This window comes from Diplotaxodon limnothrissa, linkage group LG11, assembly GCF_057381915.1.
Source record: "Diplotaxodon limnothrissa isolate DT_005_m linkage group LG11, D_limnothrissa_male_GT1.1, whole genome shotgun sequence".
Lineage (NCBI taxonomy): Eukaryota > Metazoa > Chordata > Actinopteri > Cichliformes > Cichlidae > Diplotaxodon > Diplotaxodon limnothrissa.
This window is the reverse complement of record NC_140606.1, coordinates 19,996,045-20,018,533: the sequence shown is the minus strand read 5'-3', so window position 1 is coordinate 20,018,533 and position 22,489 is coordinate 19,996,045. Positions and strand designations below refer to the sequence as shown.

The following is a 22,489-nucleotide window of genomic DNA, read 5'->3' as shown; positions in this document are numbered from 1 at the left end:
GCAAGCACCACACCTCAAATCAACTCCAGGCCTTTTGATTATGGCACAGCAAAGGAACTGCACACACCAGCCTATTAAATAACCTTGAGTCAATTCAATTACTCTTGTTCCCTTTTAAAAAGAAGGTGGCACATGTTAAGAAGCTAAAACTCCTAAACCTTTCATTTGATTTGAATGTGGATACCATCAAATGAAAGCTGAGAGTCTACACATTATATTCATGTCTATTATATAACTATAATTCAGCTTTAGCTGCATCTGACCAGACAAGCATATGTCTCACGAGGAACAAAGGATCACAGATGAGAACTGTGTCTTTCTATTTTTCATGGTTTTGAAATCATCACATAAATGCAACTTTATTCTACTCTTGCATTTCCCTCTGCATAGAAGTACCAGTAAATAATACATGTTAAGTCACTGAGGATGAATTATTGCAGTCATTCTGCTAAAAGGTCATTCGATTGCAAGGACCTACAGTGCTTAGATACTTTGCTCAGGGCATAAGAGGAAAACATATAGCATGTCTTCCTAACATGCAGATGAAAACTCTAATCTACCAGCTGGGTACTCTCAGGACCAAATGGTGAGGTCATAACCCATGAAGCGTCAACACAGAATCCAGGCTCGCAGCTTAAGTCTCGTGTTGGGTAAATACATGGACATCAAGGTCTGTGCATCTGTACTGCACATAGCATGTTTTATACTGATTTAGATAAACTGGGATGCCATACTATGACATTTATTTTCACCATCCGGCTCCCTCAAATGTTCAATAGACTACACAAGATTAATCTCCCACTGAATACTGAGGCAACATTTCCTCCTGTTTGAGTAAAGTTTGGTGAAATAGTGCCCAGCTTTGCTAGGAAAGTCTTTAGAGGACTGGAACAATATCATTCCCATGTTTCTAAAGATTTACATCTTTAGCTGGAACAAATAGGTCCAGCAATAAGAAGCAGATTAGCACAATGTTGATTTTAATACTTGGATTTCTTTGGAAAGGTCATGCGTCTTAAAAAATAGTATTAGAGAGCTCTAGTTAAAGTTAAAGGGACATATATAATGTCAGTTATAAATCAAATCATCCAGTATAAAGCTGATTTTATTTCCTGTACAAATATGGGATTTAATCGTGTTTGTGGGAGATCTTAGGCGAAGCTTTTTAAATCATCATGACTCATTCACTATTGTTGCTGTTATCGTTGCCTTGTGTACTGGGGGGGAATCCACATTCATTAATTTCTACACTCATTCATTCAACCTTTTCCATTAATGTATCCATTTACATTGACACTGCTGAGTGTTTTCATAAATTATACCTGGGAGTGAGAGAAGCAGAAGGTCAGCAGAGTGGCTTAAATTTGACTTATACAGACGCAAACAAGTCGTCCATCTGTGCAGCGATGTTTCACAGCGTGACAGGACTGTGAGAGGAAATGTGTGAAAATGAATGGAGCCTTAAAGATCAAGCTGTGCCAGGTTATGGTATCATATCAGGGTCCTCATATGGTGTCACCATCTGACTCTGACCTCCAATTATCATTAATATTATTAAAAGTATAAATAATAAAATTTTTAAGTTTGGAAAATGATAACTGTACAATCAGACCTTGACATGTCTGGTATTGTTTATTTGATTTCCTCATAGGCAGACTGTGGGTTGTTATAGTAACCATGCATCAGTTCACAGGCTCTCAACTTTACAGTCCCCTAACTCATGACTGTGTTACTGAATGCAAATATTTCCCTCTGTTGAGGAGATTATGATTTGTATAGTTTTAATGTTTTATTTGGGAACAGAATGGTGTGTATGTGTAAGTTTGGTGATGGAGTTTTTATTATGAATGAATGATGATTTTTATGAATTATTATGTCTATTTTTTTTATGCTTAAGGACAACAGATGGAAATTAGCCCTTGGCTATAATCTGGTATGTTTACATTCATGTAATTTTTTTTTTACATTTATGTTCATTAACATGCACTGTCCTAAATAAAATAAATAAATAAATTTTGCATTCATGCCCTTCTGTCTGTAGTCACAATAGTTTTGAATGAATTCTGATAAAACTTTGCAGGGGTGTAGAGGGGATCAGGTTAATAATCCTTCAAATTTTACTTACATCCAATAGATTGAGCTGAAGGTAATTATACTATTATAGTTTTAAATAGAACTATGTTTCTTACTGCCATTGTTTGTATTGGCGACATATAAGCCTATAGGGAATGAAATATGTGGATTCTAAATATCATTCCTTTAGACCTCTGAGTGCTTCTTCAAGGTCAATTAAGGTCAAATCATCAGAAAATGTCTTTTATCTTCAAAACAAATTTATTGAATAAGTGCTAAGGAGGTGCTAACATTTAGGAAGTTATACTGGAATACATGGATTATAGATATCACATTATAGTTTGCATCCAAATATATTGTCGCATGTCACCTCTGATTCCACTTTTATATGTTTCACATTTCTTTCAAACATATCTTTAAATAAGTTCTTGTCAAGACAAAGAGAATGAGCTGCCTGCTTAGTTAGAAACATACTGTAGTATAATATTACATAATATCCTCAAGCTATTTAGTCCATTTGTTTACAAATGAATGGCTCCATTACCTACTCCTACATAATGTTTGTGTAATCAAAGCAAACATCTGTTATGGAACTCTTATTTGATTTTTACTGCACAACAAATATCTTAAAGTACATTTAAAAAAAGAAAGAAAACAAAATGAATATGTGGAAAATACAGTACTATTCCCTTAAAATTAAATACTGCTTCTTGACACTTTTGCCTCTTGGTCTTGGTCAATTTTCAGAAATGAATTTGTCTTGTGCTTATTGGGCTCCAGGCTGCATATTAACAAGCTCAATTTTATTTATATAGCATTAAATCACAACAGCAGTTGCCCCACAATAATACAGAGAAAACAGAGATGATCAGAGTCTGATTTGATGATGGCACTATTTGAAGTGAAACTTCCATCCATCCATTCTCTAGCGCTTATCCTTTTCAGCGTCTCGGGGGCCAGGGTACACCCTGGACAGGTCGCCAGTCTGTCGCAGGGCTAACACATACACACAGACAACCATTTGCACTTGAAGTGAAACTTTTTACACATAATTTTAAAGAAAGTACAAAAAAATCACATTTTAAGACAATCTGAGGAGAGGTTAAGGGATCAGCAAGCTCAGTGACAACTTTTCTCAGAAAGTCTTAAATCTTGATATAAACTTTTGAAAATAACATCCAGTAGCTAATTTGAGTGCAGACTAAAGGGGTTGTCTGACTAGCAATGAGCCTCACCTCTACACACCAGTACAGAATGCTGTCCATGCCGTCTTTTGTGAATACTTTATACACAAAAGATATTCTAATTTTTTATTCAGCACTCTGATTGTAAGATTTAATATGCCAGCTCAGTAGCTTCAAAAATACTAAGCTAATTCATCATTCTGTCTTCAAAACATGCAGTGCTCTGAGAGGTTAACAATTTGGAGCTAGTGCACAAACATGGAGCAGTTGTCAGTATTCATCGGTTCATGAAAGAAGAGTCTTCTTTTGATTGCATAACACCGGTCATTTTCTGCAGTGTTCTCCAGCCATAGTGACCTCATGCCCTCCCAAACACATTAGCAGTCTTCAGGAGCATTGTGGGTTGGGAATTCAAGCTGATGGACAGTAGAGGGGTTACTGAATTCCTGCTTATATCTCTGAACTTTCTGCTAAATGAGACCAACTGAGCCCAACTGAGCCCTTTCCCCCCCACAACTGCAGTTTGCACAAACACGAGCTCAAGCAATTAAAATACCATGGCAACATGAAATATAATGTTGAGACACTGGCACAACTGACTGCAATCTTCAGATTCACATTAAAATAAAGGCATTTCTACAACTAAAGAGATTCTGATGTTTTCCTGTTTGTCTCTTTGGGATCTGGGACTCAGTGAAACATGCTTCAGTGTTTTGCCTCACCAGTGCACCAACACCAATTTTCCACCCCTTTCATTTATAATAATGACAAAAATTACAATGACTAGCCTACCACCTTCCCATAAGTAACCTACTTACGGTCATTGGTGGCCACCTTGAAAGAAGAAGCCTACTACAGTACAAGTACAGTACAAGACAACGACATGCCTATATTAAAAATACATTGAAGCAACTCTGAACTATTGCTTATAGGTTGTAGCAATTAATTTAATTTAAGTTTTGTAGCTTTTCTCTCCTTTGAAGTTGTTTATACAAGCTTTCTAACACATGTTAAACCTGGTGCAGGGATTTACTTCCATTCACACCTCAGAACATCAGTGAAACCCACTTCAGTTCCTCCTAAAGGTGAGGTTGAGATAACAGCTGTGTGCAGATCAGCCGCGTTTTTTCCAACACCAGAGTGAGAAAACTGTTTTTCATGTACGACTACTGTCTAAAATATCAGTGCATGCTGCAACAGCAATTTGTCTTCCCTGCAAAATATAATCTACCACAGACCAAAAATAGATAAAAAACAGCCACAGACAGGTACTGCATGAAGATAACATTTAACACCGGACTAGTGCTCAGTAGCCAGTTTGTTCAGCTTTTCTCAGTGTATGTGTATGTGATGCAGGTCTCTTTGTGCTTCATCTGTTTAGTGCTCTATATATGATCTCAAATGAATTATCGAATGAATTACAGTTAACAGGGCCTCGTGTAGCATCTTTGCTTCAACAGGGGGCGCCAAGCTAAAGGTACAAGTTGGATTGAATGAAAAGCTCTTACTTCTATTATTGTGAGAAGAAAAAGTCCCCACAAAAGCAGTTTATGCCGCTACAATGGAATCTGTGCAATCCAACAACGACAAAGTTAAACTTCTAAATAATGCAGTAACTTATATGTCAGCAGGATCAGTAGCTTTGATTATGCCACTTGTACTGCCTGACATGAGCTGCGTTTCCTGTTTTTATTCCAGACTCTAGTCTGGCTGCGATTGTTTGCTGTCATTTTTCCCGTGGCATTTCGCTGACCCCGGGGGCGAGCAGCTGACCGCTGGACTACCCAGCTGTAAGAGAGGAGGACAGCGGGACGTCCATCTGACTACTGCAATTCTCCTCTGAAAAACCCCACCGTATAAGCCTCTTATGTAAAGCAGAAAACACTGGGTAATCTCTCTCTCTGTCACTCCCTCTCTTAGTGTCTGAGCTGTTGTCACTATACTGCTACTAGTGTTTGTTAATTCATCACTTTGGTTCTTCCTTATTCAACTTTATCAGTAACAAGGAAATCTTATCTTCATCTTAAGATTTGTGATGTTGTATAATAAGCTTTACCAGCTATTCGGCCTTACTTTCCCTCAGTATGTTTTTATGTGAAATATTGTTGCTCAACATCAGCAAGTTTCACTGAGATAAAACACTGCAAACTAGAAGATTCCTGAACACAAATTCCTTCCCCTTGTGGGAAGCATTTCCATCTTGCTGCTGTGTGAGAGAAGTCAGCTGTCCACTCCCTGCTGTGTGCTGCTGTTGTCATATGTGGCATTACCATGCAATGTGACAGTGTAGTCCAGATTGTGTGGCACATTCCCTCTGCATGACGCCCACACATCACATTCAGGTGTGGGCCCGTGTACAGGAATACACTCACACACTCTTGGCATGCAGATGGTATATGCTGGTATGCTACATCATATGTTTTGTTCATCTTCAGTTCTTTTTTGTTATTCTATTTTAAATTATTTTACCTGACATTCCACTGATTTATTAAATGCTGGAAAGTAACAAATTACATTCATCCCAACATTTAGAGAAGTATTATTTCTTGCCAAGTACTTTATATTTCGCCCGGACTACATTTTAATGAACATTTTAGCTGTCAGTTACTTTGCAGGCATTTTGCAGATTTTTTATTAGTTTGTATGACACAGAAAATTCATCAAAGTGGGTCTTTTTTTTTAAAGTCTATTTTCTACGTCTCTAAGTCGGACTTTATTCCATTTTATAATTTCACGGGTATTAAAAAGTTACTGACAAACCGCTGAACTAACTTTACAGGACCGTGACGTCACCTTTTGTAGTCGTAACGCTATCTCATGCACGAGCCTTATTAGCCGACTTCTCGAAGCCAAGCCATTTGCGCCGTGCTGACGTAACGTGACGTGGTCTAACGCACACACGCCGTTGAAATTGGAAAGAGTAAAATGTTTTAACATAGAAAGAAAGAAGTCTAATCGGGAGGGTGCAAAAGTAATCTTCATGCAGGTGTTTCTCCCGCTGCTCCGCCACAAGCGCCAACTGACTACATGTGTCAAGGTAACGTCCCTATGTCCCCACTGTAAACATCGTGTTCCTCCGCCAAGAACGGTTAAGTAGGGCGGCGGAAAGTTACTGAACCCCACTCGGTGGACACCCAGTACAAACACAACTTTTCCACGCGGAAATCAAATAGTTAATTTTTATTCATTTAATTGCAACATGTATAATAGGACTGCCTATGCGAATAGAACAAATAAAGGACGTAGCCTAACATTTATCCAGGGACTGGATATTGAAAAGAGGCAGTATTTTGGCCTTTCTAGGTAAATGTACAACCTAAACATCTATTGTGCGAGAGAAAAAGATGGCACTCGATAATTTAAAACGTTTGTTTTTATTCGTTTCCCCGCGAAAATTATACGAAAATCTCCTAAATGGTGGGAGATCTGGGAAAGGGGGGAATTCAAAGCAACTAAAGCAAGAATTAAAAAACAATCAAAATATGCTTAAGTCGCATAAGCTCCAATTTTCCGGTTAATGTAGCCCACAATAACAAGCAGTGAGAGTGTCTTTGCTCTCAAAACAAGACAAGCGGAGGGATATAAACTCTTAACACATGATGTCGCCATCAGCCCTTCCTACTTCTCAGCTCACCTTCCAGTAACTCCGCACCGACAATTTCATTGGTCGAGGCATCGCGGACAGCCGCCCCCCATTGGTCGCGCACCTGTCAATCTTAAAGCAATGCCACTCAGGATAGATTAGGCACCATTTGCCATAACTAAATAGTTACATTGTACATCAAGTAGGAAGAATTGTTTTAATTGGTAGTCCACCGCGCTCGGCGGAGAGTTCATCTTCGTCCAAACCGCCTGAACGCGTTGAATGCAACGAAGTGTAACGCTTGAATCTCCCGTCTCATCCAACAGATGTGGACACTGCCCGGGTAAGTCACTCTTTACCAGCTTGTGTCCGCATTTCACGTTTGCCTCATTTTTTTCCTGCCTCTTCCTGTGTTTGGGCAGTTCTGGCAACTGCGTGTCCAGTCGCCGTGTTGTTTGTTGTTGTGGTGTTTGCATGTTTGTGTCGGAGTTGAAAAACTGCCACAGAGCCGTGGTTGTGGTAACTCTGAGGAGGATGTGCACGGTGCTCGTGTAAAACCTCCCAAGTGTCTGTCAGTGTTTGTATCAAGAAAACAGTTCTTCGTGTAGTTTGCTAAGTTAATGCCAGTGCCACAGTCAGAGCTCACTTCTCACTGCGTGCTCGCACGTTTCAGTCCCACAGACCTTCAGTAAACAGCATCTCTCAGCTGGTGGATTTGAGCGTTGTGCGCAACAGTAATAACACTCCATTAAGAGCTGTCAGAAACGATTTACGACAAGTGTCAGCCGGGTTTTGACGTGATTTCTCTTCATTTCTTCAAAGCAATTTCATTCCATGAAAAGAACGCATGTTTAGTTTATTGGCAACTTTTATTGCGCCATCAATTTCGTTTACGTGTTAAATGACAGGTTTACATTGCGGAGAAAGTGGGCAGATGAAGAGAGAAGAGCGCAGTTTTTGCTCTAGGAAAACTGTAGTGATTGGTGAAATTGTGTTTCTTTATCAAAAACCACATCGGACGCTTTCCCTCATATCCTTTAAGCTATCGCGGCTGTTGAATTATTTTATGTCTCTTTCATGAGCCCATTTCCGACAATTGTGCTCTCATTGCCGTGCGTAATTGCTTCTCTCCCGGGAGAGAGTGCCATCAAACTTCTAATTTCCCCCTGAAACCCGGAAACCATTTTACTCGTGGAAGCAGCCCGTAATGATGGCATCAATAAACCCAAATAAAGCTGCTGTCAAGTCAGCTCTGAGTTTTGCTTGAAATCAGAAGGGGCCCGTCTGCCTTCTTTTCCCACGCACAGCATCTCAGAGAGGCAGGTGATTGGGATTAGAGGGCAGCAAGACAATGAGAATATGTCCCTAGAGACGAGTCTGGCATGTCAGGAGGCAGGAGGAACAGTTATCTATTACATCATTATCTAGTGCAGCAGAGGAATGCACCGCAACACTGGCAGATGAGCGGTTCAACAATGCCTGCAGGTAAAGTCCAGATTGCCAAAAAGGTGTCAGTGGCTCTCCAGGGAGCCAGTCCAGGTAAGGGTGCTAGCGAGCGTCGCAGCAGCCAGAGGAGAACAGATTAGGTGTTCTCTGTGAGTCTTTGTCAGTAGGGCATGTTCGCCTTAGAAGCTTACACCACAGATGAGTGTTTGTCCTGATAAGACAGGTAATATGGAGATGGAGGGCAGAACTGACTGTGGGCATTAAACCACTGATGAATATATAAAAGTATCACGAATTGCAACTAAATTCCTCATTTCAAGTAACATCAAATCAGAAAGCTAAAAAAATATATATATAAAAAAAACCTTGTTAAAATTCACAGAAGAATTTGCTTATTTACTACTTAAGACCGAAAATAGATTTTATCTTGCTTTTTTAATCTTAATATGAACATGTCGTGCATCAAGACATGAAAGTTAAGTTCTAAGAAGTAACAAATTACAACTCTCAAGTGAAATCAGTCTTCAAAACAGAGTCAGAACGTCATCCAGAAAACTGGACCTGCCAACATCAGATCTTCTCCTGGTCTCCCTCAGCTTTCCTTTGGTCTAACATCTTAAATGTGATAGCTGCCTGAAAGTTTGCCGCTGTTTTGAAGCTGCCAGTATCCCAGTTTAATTCTCTAGTATAGTTTAAGTCTAAGACGTAAAGGTGGTCACAGGTTTGGGTGTAACTGCAGCATCCCTAGCTTAACACCTGTATTGTATGCTGTTCTCCCCCAATCTCTAGCTTAGGTTTTGTACTAAAAACACTAACGTTTACATCAGCCATATCTTTTTAAAAAGATATGTGAGTAAAATCTGAAGTTGGACTGATTGAAAGAAATGCTTTTTGTGTTTCTGACATTATCAAAATGTCCAGGCAGCGATTATCCCCCTTACTAATGCATCACCTTATCTCTCTTATCCTTTTACTTCCATGCGAGATTGTGAGGTGTGACCCTGCTGGCTGTAATCCTGATTCTGACATTATCAGAGGTCCTATATAAAACATTGCCATCTCCTTCAGAAGTTTATTCCACTGCTGCACTCTGGTGCACCTTTAAAAGGAGGCAAAATAGTTGCTCTTAGGTGTGCAATAGAGTCTCAAAGTACTCTCCCCTATGCTTGTGTGGCCATATAGGAATACAACCCATGAATTGAGCAAAATTTATTTTGTAACCGGACTTGTTCAATGAAAAGAGGCTTATGCTTCAGATAACTTACAGTACAGGCTCAACTGTCATAATGGGCTTTTGTGTCCCTGAGAACTGTGACTGCCGGCAAACTGTACATAGCTCTCATTCCCAGTCAAAACACCATCCAAGCTAGGATAGAACTTACAGAGATGACTTTTATCGTTGAAATGAATTATCTTGAAATAAATTTTGCTGAATCCAAATTAAGAGTTGAGATTGAGAACATGGGGAAAAACAAAACGAACAAAACCAGGTTTGGTTGAGGTTTTCCATGCCAGAGCTCTACCATGTGCTCCCATCGTGTGCTCTGTTGGACACAGTCAAAACACAGTGGGGGGAGTGTGCCGCCTCCTTCTCTTTGCTTCTGCAAATTTGAGGAAGTACAATCATTCTCTCCTGGTGCAGCTTCCTGCTGAACTGCAAACACAGGCAGTCAGCCGGCGCATTTTCCAGACATTGCAGAGATTGTCGGTGTCTGTCAGAAGCACAGTGACATAGCTGAACGTGTTTAAATACACAGCCCTGTGGTTTCTTGTGTGTACAGCATTTAAACATTCAGTTTGATGGCTTCGTAGGACGTGTCCTTATATGTATCAATGCATGCAATTGCATTAATGCTGAGGCTGCTGATTGTTTTTTCATACTTAACTAAAAAAAAAGTTTAGTTAAGTGTTTGAAAATTGTGAATTGGCCAAATAATAAATTAATTTAAAATGTTAATTTAATTTTCAATATGAGAAGCTGCAAATCCTCCCTTTGGAGAAGCTGTGAGAAGAAAATGTTTTGATGATAAATGACTGAACCGACTGAGTTATTCATTAATTTCATTTGAATTTAGTCAGCTAATTAGTTCATATTAGGGCTGGGGTTGGACGACGTGTTAAAACTCTCCAACCTGCCGCTGTCAATCCAACAACTGGTGATAGCTGGCATGTTTGTGGACTTCCACACAGCGCTTTGCTCTGCAGTGCTCAACATTGACCAGCTCCAGCTCTCAACAGCTCTCCATTGGTGAATCTTACATGAGGCTCAAAAGCAGCAGTTCACATCTTCTACAGGGGACCATCTTCAGCAACTGGTCTTTTAATTATTGAATATTTACTTATTTTAATTATCAAGGAAGCAGAACACTCAAAAAGTAAAATAAAGTGGCAAAAATCTTAAAAAAAAACATTCAATGTTATTTTAATATATAAATTTATGTTTTGCATTGAACCACTGTGGTACTGATGTTACGTGTTATATTCTTTCTTATCTCTTGGACATAGAAAAGGCCTCTAAAGTTTAATTCTAGCAAATGCATAAATGAAGCAAGCCACCTGCTAAAGACACTAGTGCGCACGTAAGGATTATGTGTTGAAATAGCCAGCAGCAACCTTTTTAATAAATGACTCACGCTAGGCGGATTATTTTTTTCAAAATGATAAGCAACATCAAAGGTTGTTGACAGACCTGCCTGTCATATGTAATTCCTGTGTAATTACCTCTAGGACCAGCCTGTTGAAACAATAAGAATGCCTAACCGATTGAACCTCACCTCTTTCTGCGGAGTTAAAAATTTTTTTCCCCTGATCAACTGGCCAGTCAACTCAATCTAGAAGTTATTTAACATTCAGTTCGTTAACATCAAAGGGGTGTGACTAGTGGAATAATTCACAGTATAATGAAATCAAGAGATGTTATCTAACGATGCCATCACAGCTTTATGAAGAAAGAATAAAATGCCTCTTAAAAGGAATGAGTTCTGTATTTAATCATTCATCAGTGCTCTGGTTTCCTTTTCACCACTCTCTGCCATTTATCCAGAAGGACTCAGAAGGTTGACTAATTTGAAATCAGTACTAACCAGCAAGTTGGATAATGTTTGTTTACCTTGCCCCCATTTACCATGCCATGTGGAGATTTGAAGTAATAACTTTTTGTAATCTTTCCGAGCACTTTAAGGAGGCATGTTGGTCTTAAACTGCAGGAGGAGGCATGAAATGCCATTAAAGTGCTTAGAAAAAAACCCTTCTATTTACCAAGAATTGTAATGTGATATGACTAAAAAATGCACGAGGTACTAATGTTGCAAGTGTGTTTTCTTAAATTTATGTGGGTATTTAGATAATTGGGCTCTGGCAGTATGCCTGCTAGTTAATGTGCTAGTTAAACCTGATCATTAATTGAAGCAGCAGCTTTGATAAAATACGACCAAATTCTAACACTTCTTACCTACGTTGGGATAATGAAAGCTTAGACACTGTACCAGAGATTTGAATTAAACTAAGGAACAAGTGAGCAGCAGTGCATTTGTTCCCTGACAGATTTTCCAGAGCCCTCCATTAGTCAAGACCTTCCTGACTTTCATAGTGGAAAAGTCTGAGGTCTAATTTTCATTAATCAATTTGTTTGTTGGCTGGGCTGGGTATTGATGGGCTTTAATCACTGCTGAAGCCAAGGCCACATTAGCTAGTGAGAGCAGAAAATTACATCAGCATGCCGTGGAACTTAAAAACCCTGTTTTATATTTCAGCACCAAGGAAACTGAAGAGAAAAGAAATAAGAAAGTTGCTGAATAGAGGCAAGCTGTGCTACTGTAGCTACCATGTTGTGCAGGGCAAGTCACCTGCCATCTCATTGATTTGCCTGTTTACCCTTTCAACTCAGACTTGGCCTTGTATAATAGTAGTAAAGCATCTGTGTTGGGTATGTGTTTTCCCTGTGTTTTCACCCTCAGCTGACCCACGCTCTCATCCCACGATGGCGCAAAAGCCTTTCTTGTAGGTTGGGTTAGATAAGCGTCACCCCTTCACCGTTGTCAAACTGAAAGCCTTGCACCACAAGCCATGCTCCTTTTCAAACTGACGGAGCATTTCAGCAGAAAGGAGCAATTACTACCTGCTCTGGTCCTGTTGCTTTCATGGCCTCTTTTGTGTGCTGATTCCAGGGCAGATTCTATCCATGGCTGTTCCCACGCTGAGCAAGGAGAACAGGAAGAACTCAGCCGCACAGCAGGCCTCTGCCTTCTGCTATTATGGCCATGATTCAATCATTGCAGGGCAATGCTTTAGCCTGGCACATTGAAAGAGGAAAAAAAATGTCCTCACTCCCGCTCTGTTAATGGAACTTAAAGCCAAAGGTGTTTTTGTACCAAGAGGAGACCATCAGCCTTTTAATGTGGGAAGTAGCAGCAGCAAGCTTCACCTCACAATCCACTCTCCCCCTGCTGTGATTTTTAAAATGGCCTCCCTTCTGTGCTTGCAGCCAGAGAAGCCCCACGTGTAGTGGAGGAACCAGCCCAGGCGAGATTTGCCACTCCTTGCGCGGCTCATCGCGCCTACTGTTTGTTGTCTTTCCCCTGACCTCGAGTGGAAGAGTTCAGTGTGTTAGATTTTTAGATTTGATTTATTTTTAGTTATACATGCTCGGATTACAAGCAAAACAAAATAAATAGGACTTATCGAACAATGTTACATGACACGGATACAGTTTGCTGTTACTTGCGCTAAGTATTGCAAAAATCCATTTAACCAATCAAGCCAACATTTTCTTTGGCAATCTGGGGGCATCGATACTTGAAATACAATTTAGTGGTAGTAAATCGAAATTAAATCTACTGCAAAATTTCAAATCTGTGTGTATATCTCTCTGTAGTAATGCTGTGAAATATTTAAAATTGATTTTAACTTCACGAATGGAATACCAAAATAGCTTTTATTAAAGCGGAACATTTCCTGTCTACTAATGGAAGACCACGGGATGTGGCTGAAAGCACTGGAAAAAAACATGCGGACCCTGAGATAAGGCTTTTTGTTTGTTGTTGTTTTTTTTTTTTTTGTCAAATTGCTATTGTCGTGGTTTGGAAAACAGCCTTTATGTGCAACTGACAAAGAATTTGAATTACAGAAAACTATCAATTGAACATTGCTGTATTTCTTAAAATGATTAAATAAAATCAGATATCAGGACAAACGGTAAGTATCTGCGATCGTGGGTTTGGTTATGCCAAAATTTGAATTTAAACAAACTTTCCAAGAAGTGTTACGTCTCCTGACAAGAACTACTGGCGATAAAGATATCAGGGAGATCTGAAATGCTTTTTTTGGCAAAGCATGACCGTGCTCGGCTCTGAGCTCTGCTGTAATTTACCAGCTTTTGTTTTCATACCAGCTGGGAACACTTGGACGAAAAAAAGAAGAGAAGAAATCTGATTATTCGTCCAGCATATGATTATCTTTTGGTCCTTTTTTTTTTTTTTTTTTTTTTACAAAAAACAAAACAAAACAAAAAAACAGGATCCACCTTTGTATTTCTTAAACTCTTTGAAACATTTACGTGGGATTTAGGATATTTCCTCATGGTTTACACGTGGCATTGAATATCAGTGTTCCAGGATCTCAGTGAAGTGAGAACACCATCTGTCTCACCTTGTTAAAAGTACTATACCACCCCATAAAAGCATGCATTTATTATTTGGTTTCAAACATCGTCACAGATTGTTTAGATTTTTGTAATTTCTATTTTATGCGATGTTAAAGCAGTGAAAAATAAACCTCTGAATACATCAGGGAAAAGAGATATTTCTAAACTTGAGTTATTTTATTGGCAGGAACTAAAACTGTTTAAGACCTGAAATATCTTGTTTAGCCATATCAATTTTTACGATCTTTAATGTACCATTTAACATTTTACATAATTTTTTGTGCATGCAAAAGGTCTGCAAAGTCACAAAAGATAATATGTATGTAGTTAACCTTTGCCTTGCTCGCATGTCCATAAAGCTATGTTTAAAAAAACCAAAACAAAACAGAAATAACTGCAAAACAGGCAGACTGTCAGAAACTTTACATCTGATATGGAAATCAGTGTCTGGGTTACTGTATTTTCATGTCTCTGACCTGTCCTCAGATGGCTTGTTTGTGAGTAATCCATGACAATATAACACATATAATCCAGGAAATATTAACGCCATCCTGTAATGTTGTGACTTGTTTATGGCTCTGGCTTGAATGTGTGCACATGAATGGTGAGGTTTAGTTACCAGTTTTGTGTAACTAAACCTCACTATGCTATGTTCATAAAAATATGCAAACAATGTTTTTTTTATGTCGCTCAGAACAGACTGGGCTTTTATGCACGAGCGATTTAAAGAAGCCAGAAGGTGAAAAGAGCTGCTGCAGCAATGGCGTGTTTTGGTTGACCACCAAATTAAAATCATCAACCTGTAAATTAAATTGATGTAGGCTTCTTAAATTGAAAAAGATATGGTTGGTGGAGTCTGTGTTGGACGTTTATTTATTTATATATATATATATATATATATATATATATATATTAGGGCTGGGCGATATGACCCAAAATTCATATCTCGATATTTTTTAGCTGGATGGCGATATAAGATATATATCTCGATTTTTTTTTTAAAGCCATAAGTTAAAAACAAAAAGAGAGTTCTTAGTCACACTGTGTCCCAGATGTCACACGGGCACTTTTATTTATATACAGCGTAGATGTACATGAAGAAATTACTCAAAAATAAATTATCAGCATTTATTAAATAATCATGGTCCATAAATAAAAGAAAACAATGTTGTTTTTGTGCATAACAAAAAGCTCACAATTGTGCAGTCAAAATGTAAACTAATAGACGCTGAGCATAATAACAAAGAGACAGATTTCACAGCTGCACCACGTCTCTGAACAGGTGCCATTTGTGGTCCTTATCCGATTGTTCAGTCTGACGTCACTAGCCGTGTCTGGGTCTAAACTCTGCTGCAGGTCCATATATCAAACAATCACTATGGCATTACTGAGAGTTGAAAAACTGTCTAAAGTCTTTCATCTTTAATAAAATGATCAGCGTTCTGCTCTACCAGGTGTAACAATTGAGTTTAACATCCAGGCATCCATGAAAACTGAATTTATGACATTTAACGGAGTTAGAAGTTAGCAGGAAGTTAGCTCGCTAGCTTCTATCCAAATACAATATAGCATGTCCTGACTGCGGGGTTTTGGAAACAAATTCAAACGTACAGCTCTGTTATCACTTCCAGCATAAATGAAGACAGAAAACTAAATAGCAGTGACGTTTGTGGGGTTACTGAAGTTTGGCTAGCTGGTATATAATGATGTGCTACGTGCTTGCGACACAGCTATGTTAGCATAATATAAACAAGCTAACTTTTTTTCCCACTCGATAAAAGTTAACGTGAGTGTTCTCGGTGGTCAGGAACAAATGTAATCGCATGGCAGGATGCTGTAAAAGGACCAAACTTCAGCCAGGAGAACAACTGAGATAATCCATCCACAATACGAGGTTAGTCATTCATATACTGCTGCATGGGCTGGGCTGTAGTTACATCCTAAGGTTTTAAAAACTGAGCTTAAATAAATGATTAGCGGTAATAAAAGCCGAGGGAGGTCAACAGTGATCACTGACTGTTTTAGGAGCTTTTTGAGATTAAATAGAAGAAAATACATAACATTAAACATGTTAACAACACAAAAGCCATATTAAACGCAGACTACTTTAGACCCGGAAGTAGGATTCGTCGCGTCATCACTGAACAACCGGATACACACACACACACACACACACACACACACACACACAGTACGTATCACTCCGCGAGGCTCCTCCTCGGTAGCCGTAATCCTCCGACAATCCATCAAGCGGTGCAGCTCCGTAGAATAGCAAAGTCATATTAAAACATTTTTTGACAGATTGCTGAGCGCTGTGTACCACATAAAATCGGTTCGCGGTCAGTAAGCACAACCAGAATTCATACATAAGGCGCACTGTCGATTTTTGAGAAAATGAAAGGATTTTAGGCCGTGCAGCCCCTCCTGGCTGCATGTCGTTAGCGCGGTTAGCTCGCTAACACGTTGACGCCGTCCAGCCCCACGCACGGTAACTCGCTAACGGAGATTTTCCGCTTTCATCTTGTCATTGCCTGCAGGTGAAGTTATGGGGGAGGCGGAGTTGTGTTCAGTGAAGGAGAGGCGAGGCCGAGTAACGTTGCGTAGAGACAAAAGTGGACGAAAGAGAGGCAAACCTGCGGCTCCACAAGTATAATTATAACGTAACATAGACTATATCGACATAAACGATATTGTCACATCTTATATCTCGTATGAAAATATATCGATATTTTTAAAAAACTCGATAGATAGATAGAGATATATATATATATATATATATATATATATATATATATATATATAGATAGATAGATAGATAGATAGATAGATAGATAATAAAAAAAAAATTGGGGCAACAGAGAAAAGTGTTTTCACTGATAATGAAACTAGTCACTTTGGGCAGCACTGGACTCCACCGGTATATGATGCATATGGTTCGAACACATGAGTGTTTTTTGTTTGTTTTTTAAATTAATCTTGGATGGTACTGAAGCTCTTATGTTGTCAACATGCGGACAAACAGACAGTTGTGGGTCCCCTTGGCCACCCAACTTCTGGAGTCATTCACTCATGTTGACAAAATTTCTGTACAGACATACAAACACCTGCCAAAGTACTCAAACCAGAACCAGGTCCCCTTCAGGGCCACATTTGGCACTGAAGACAAATGTACACAGACTCACGAGCTGAAAATATTACCAGCTTTGCTGTCGTGACTGGTGAAAATTCCCTAATGTACATACTGTAATTGTTTCCTCATGTAGCCTGTAAGTACTTGCCAACATGGTCTCTCTGATTTGACCCTTAAGGCCAAAGTGAAAAATCAGGGTACACAAAAGCTGTAACTGCAGGCCAACAAACTCCCTTACTTACACAGGACTAATCCCTGTCCTCCAGCAAGCTCTTAATTGGGCCATCATCAGCTGCTGATCTATGGGTTAAACATCAATTAAGGTAATGAGCACATAGAGAAGAGGGAAGAAGATCGGGTTGGGGAGATGTGGGGGGAGTCAGTCCGGAGGGCAGGGAGGTGATCAGGGCCCACCCTGAGGAAGACTGAAGTGTGTGTGTGTGTTTCTGTGAAGAGGTAGCTTAACGAGTGGAGTGATTTTCGAGTCGTGGAGTGGAGTGTTGATTATGGCTGTGCGGGATGGAGGCTGCTTCAAACAGCTCAATGGAGACTTCTTGTTAGTTTAGCTGTGTTTGTGTTGGACAGGCTGTGGTCTGGGTGAGATCCTCAGCATGTTTCAGGACAGTAATGTCTAATCTGCTCTTCAGAATGCAAATACTAAAATAACAATGATGTAAAAATCTTAATTAAGTTAAGAGCTAAGGTACAAAATATGACAAATAATATCAATTGGCTAACTGTTTTTAATTTGAGTATTATAAATTATTTAATTATTTTATTGCTCCTTACTCAGAGATGTCTTGTAATTTTGGAATCAAATATTTTCTTCTATGTAGTTTTAAACATTTACTTATTCTGTTTTTTCCTCTGAGAAACATTCCAGTAAGAACAATTGATTTGATTGATGATTTTATGATACTCTCTGAAAGTTCATTGAGGAGGAGACATCATTCCCATCCATACTGCTTGACTGACAGATGATATCTAAAAGGCACAGGACAAGATGGATATAAAATTAAAATGTAAGTTACTACTTGAAAAACCATTTTTCATCAAAGAGTACCAAAATAGTATAACATTGTCTAGTACTTTTGAGAAAATTAGTAGCTACATTGTAAAAAAAAAAAAAAAAATTCACATTTGTATGTAACTAGGGATGTGATTAGGAGTGTTGTCCAGCTCCTCCTCAAAGTGTTAATACTATAGGTTGTTTATTTGAGTAGTAGTCCATGAATGTTAGAAAGGAACCCAAAAAGCCTTTGGTATATTTTTGTTTTGATAAGGTTAGCATTAAACCTGTTTAAAACCTAAATACTTGAGATGGTCATTAGAGAAACATTCTAAGCTTTTGATGCTGTAATATACTGCAATTTGTCTTTCTACTTGTCTTCATTTGACTGAATAGTGAGAAGATGTTGTATCACTATGTGAGAGGTCAATAAAATGTCAAACATGTCTGCAAGAATTCATTTGAAACACTTTTGCCCCGTTAAATTCACCATTCAATATTTAATAAAACAGATGATTCAATCTTCAAAATACATAACTATTTTATAAGCAGACCTCTTAAGTTCACTTGTAGATTTAAAAGAATCCTAGAATGTGCTTTTCTTTCATGTCAGCAGTCATTTTTTATTGCTTCACATCAGCTTGTTCAAACAGCAACCACATTTCTTTCTAGAATTAAAGTTTTAAGTTATAGTTTTGAATGCAAAACTGCAATCAGTCAATCAGATAGAAGTGAAGTTTCTATCTTTTTTACTTTCCAAAAAATGAAAACATTTTCAGTTATGAAAACCAGACATCTCAGTATATCCAAGAGCTGGTTAACCTAAGTTTAAATGCATTAGTAACCCTCTATCTATTGTGCTGTGGGCAGAAATGTCATATTTTAGGTTCTGATTCTGATTGGCCAACTGGATCAAGAATCAAACTATAATCTTCTAAAAAATTATTTGCCACAGGAAATAGAAAAGTGCAAGTGACCATCAGAAAAAAGGTATATCAATGACTGGAACTATTAGAATGGACTTTCTGGGGCTCTGGAGCTCTCACTGTCAGTAACATATGAAACAGAAGCTCCAAACTGCAATGACATGTCTACAGACTCATCTACATGCAGGCGGCTAGGAAAAAAAATCAATGCCACTGCTGTTACAAATACCAAAACTAACCTTTTATTTATAGATTTTTTTTGTAACTTAATGCCTGTTTCTCTACAAAAACAATTTTCTAATTGCTTTTGAAGTAAAAGTAACTTTGCCTCCATCAAATAGATTAAAACTGGCAAAACTCTAATTTGGGATCCATCCTAAAATCACACCATCAGGTATTTAATGGTAGCTTTGGATACAAGACTATTTTGATACTTCTTTGCAGTTGATACCAAAACTTTCTAGCACTGAATTAGGTTTAATGGCAGGTGTAAGGTAATATTCATGCTGACAATGACCAGTTTCATACAGTGTGTTCAGTGCAGGACTGTTGTGCTTATATTCTGTATGTGTTTTGTGTGAAAGGTAAAGGAATGGAATAGGCAGATATTGTTGTTGCACCTTTAAGCCGGCACCAGAGTCAAGTCCCAGAGACTGAATCAATGTCTGTGGGAAAGGGAGATCCAGTATTATGGTGCACTCTACACCAGACACCACGACTCTGTTCTGTTTCACGTCACACCTCTGATTCGGGTACATCAGCATGTTATCTGAAAACACACTGGAGCCTCAGTGCCATTTGTTCCATTCGCTGTGAACAAGCAAAGGTGGCATAATGAGAAGTTAGTGTCATTATAGTATGAAAGGGAGTTCATTTAATCCATTATTGATCCAATTTGCCAACCAATCAGTGTTTTCAGTTGAGCTAATGCTCTCGTGTTGGTTCCTGAATTGGTTTGTGAATAAGGTTCTGGGGATATTTAGTTCCCGGGGCCATTTAATCAATATGGCCATTACACTTTGTCCACTGAAGAGGAAACCTGTGAGATATACCTCTGCTCTATACTGATCAGCAAAATATGATGCAGAATATTTGGAAGTTTTGTTGCTATGAAAACAACTTGAGATGTTGTGGCTTTCTATATGGAAGGTGACTGCTGGTCTCACCTTTATATGTCACTCAGGGACTCTGATCTTATAGAGAAAGTTGGATCCCAAATTCCTGTTTGACAAAATTTGCTCTCTGTTGATTCTAATTATGACCTAAATCATAATCAGCCCTCTGTGGTTTACCACAGACTTTCCATTCATCTCCCTGATCAACAGCAGCAGAGAATTTCTCTTCCTTGTCCTCAGATGACAGATTCTGGGGAAGTAGAGCAGGAGGGTGGCCTGGACTTTAAAGAGACCTTCTGGTAATCTGAAAGGTCACAGGAGCCTGAGTGTTCTGCCAGTGCCCTTGAGCTAGATGCTGAATCCTGAACTACTTAATAGCACTGAAAAAAAACAAACAAAAGTTTGGTTTCAGCGCTGATAAAAATGTGCAATAATTTCCAAAGGTTGTTGATGTATACCGTGTTTGCTCGCTCTGTGAGATGCAATTATTATGTGAAGGTCTGGTGCATAAAAGTTGAAGAGAAATGGGAAAAAAACAAAAAAACTGAATGGTAAATCCCTCAGTTGTTGGCGTTTTTTTCCTTCTTGGCTAAAAATATCTTGTTCAGGGTGCTAAATATATTTGGTCTGCCTCTGAAGAAATTGCTGGAAAACCAGCTTTGGAGCCAAAATGGAAATCTGGGCTGACCTCGTTTTGACTACGAGGTAGAAGCAGATGAGAAAATAAAAACACTGAATGCACGTAACATTTGTTTTGATCAGGGATTTTGGAGTCTGCAGGTCTCTGCCCCTCTCATTACATTTCATCTCCTGGAGTCTGTGGTGTTTTGTGATCCCACTCTGTTGCCTTGTGCAGTGTGCTTCACTGTAGCACTTTATCCAGATTAAGTTGTGTTTTCCTTCTTTTAATACACTTGTTACCAAAGAAATAATCTAATGCAAAACTAGCCAAATGGATATCGTACAGAGTGTTCAGTGGGATCAAAGGCCACTGGCCCTGGATCAAGACACAGCCCGCTGCTTCTCTGTAGGTTTAATGCAACTTAAACCCAACACAATTTGCAGGATTAACCTTTAGTAACAGGGCTTGATGGGCACTCGCAGCACTCTCAGGGTTGCACTGCAGAAAACCAATCTTGGTTTGACCTTGACAAGGCCGTACTATCAAAATCCACTTGCGTTCAGTTTGAATCCATTTAGTTCAGCTTCTGACAACCTTCAGCATTACAGCCTTTTTATTTAAAAATTCTCCTATGCACTTAGTAAGCTTGGAGTTCTTAAACAGAGAAAAAAGAAAGTGAAAAGAAGAGAAATGATAAACTAAACAAACAGCACTTAGTAAAAGCAGAAATAATCAAATAAGCTGCTTGCACTGTTGCTTATTTAATCTAAATAACATTTTTGTGTTTATGAGATCAAAAAATTAGATGACTTGGACTCAACATATTTAAACCTCTAATATCAATGAACATTTGATTTAAATCCATAAACTGGAATACTTCTAATGAGTGAAACTTTATTAAATAAGGTCAACTTGATCTGTATTGTCTTGCTTCTGACTTTAATTCAAAACTTAATGCTTTCATACTCACTCCAGTGTCCTACTGATGTTTAAAGGAAATAAAAAAACAAGTGTCCTAGTTTGGATTTCTGTCTCATAGTAATGGACCTTGCTTTCATAGCATCACAAAATCGGCATTTTATAACACAGCTGGAATCGAAGGTTCCTGACTTCGCCAGAAATCCAGTAAGAGCAGCAGATACCAGGAGGATTACTGAGAATCAGAATCAACAATGGCCAGCAATCCACAGCATTATATTTAGCTTAGATTAAGGCTTCTCTGTTGAATGACTCAAGCTGCAGTCTCCTTTGTGCACACTGATGGTTCACTGGAGGTCTATCTGGTATTGTTGCCAGAGAACTCTGAGAACAATCCCTCGCAAAAAGATTAAAAAGGAAGAAGCAAGCAGAAAAAAAGATGAAGTTGGGACATGGATCAAGGAGCACACCTACAAGACCGGAGGAAGCTACAAGAGGGAAAAAAAAGATGTATAAGAGAAGAGATTTTTGTTTCAAATGTCATGCATCTGTTTTAGGAAAGTGTACTACCTCAGATGCATCATTCAGTATTCAGAAACACGGATCATTCTGCCTCCAGAAACAGAAATGTTTCATAATCAGAAGTCTTTTGCTGACTCAAAACTTGAACGTTAACTCATACCTTAAGTTGCTTTTGCCAGGAACTGTTTTGTTAAAGTGAACGCCAGATTTTTCAAACTCTTCGCCTTACAGAAGGAAGCAGTTGAAATGGGTAAAAAAAAGAGAAAGAAATAAAGTCACTTGTGGCTTTCATGGTACCGTCTGAATAGTTGAATTTACTA

At 38.7% G+C, this 22,489-nt stretch overlaps 1 protein-coding gene across 1 annotated transcript in view; it reads left to right on the top strand.

The window, feature by feature from the left end:
• The first annotated feature begins 6,993 nt into the window (after window positions 1-6,993).
• mef2d (myocyte enhancer factor 2d) overlaps window positions 6,994-22,489 on the top strand; it is a 101,914-nt gene continuing 86,418 nt past the window's right edge. Inside the window, exon 1 of the mRNA XM_085366307.1 lies at window positions 6,994-7,183. The gene's annotated coding sequence lies outside the window, so the exon portion shown is untranslated. The remainder of the gene's footprint in view (window positions 7,184-22,489) is intronic.